This window comes from Chrysochloris asiatica, unplaced genomic scaffold (genome assembly GCF_000296735.1).
Source record: "Chrysochloris asiatica unplaced genomic scaffold, ChrAsi1.0 scaffold00203, whole genome shotgun sequence".
In the NCBI taxonomy this organism is placed as follows: domain Eukaryota; kingdom Metazoa; phylum Chordata; class Mammalia; order Afrosoricida; family Chrysochloridae; genus Chrysochloris; species Chrysochloris asiatica.
Genome location: NW_006408721.1, coordinates 3549893 through 3550668, shown reverse-complemented (window position 1 = coordinate 3550668; position 776 = coordinate 3549893).

Sequence of the window (776 nt, the reverse complement as noted above, 5' to 3'; positions counted from 1 at the left end):
TGCAACAATTAAGCACTCCATTGGGTTATAAACTCACAGGGACTCCCAAACCTTCCCCAATTTCTACCACCATCAGGGTTCCCCAGAATTGCCTTTTCTGTGGGATTCTTTTCCTTCCCAGAACTCCCTGGTTACTTGCTTTCTCTAGGTTCCATCTGACACCACTGTTAAGTGGCACCAGTACATGTGATTTGTTTTCTTTTCCTGGCACCTTGCTCCAGAGGATATGGAAGTGATTCTGAAAGTAAAAATGGGAATCGGGCAACTGCTTCCAACCACATGAAAAATACCACTCATTTATCCCACTGGTTTACCAAAAGTTGAAATTCTAAATTATGCTGTTTTTTACTATTTAATATTTTTTAATTGTGGTAAAATAAAAAAGATACAGCATAAAATTTGCCATTTTAACCCAAAAGGAGCCTGAGTAGAGGAAATGGTTACAACTCAATGACAACAACAACAAATGTGATGTTAATTACACTCACAACAATGTGCAACTATCCCTGCCATTGATTTACAAAAATGTTCTTCCTCCTAAACAGAAACACTTAAAACAATAACTTTCCCTTCTCCCCCTCCCCATGCCAGGTGACCTCTAATCTACTTTCTGTATCTATGTATTGATCTACCCAGGGTATTTCATGTAAATAAAATATGTGGCATTTTGTGTCTAGGCTCTTTCATTCAGCATATTTTAAAGATTCACTCATTGGTAGAATGTACCAGAACTTCATTCCTTTTTATGGCTGAATAATACTCCATTGTATGTATAT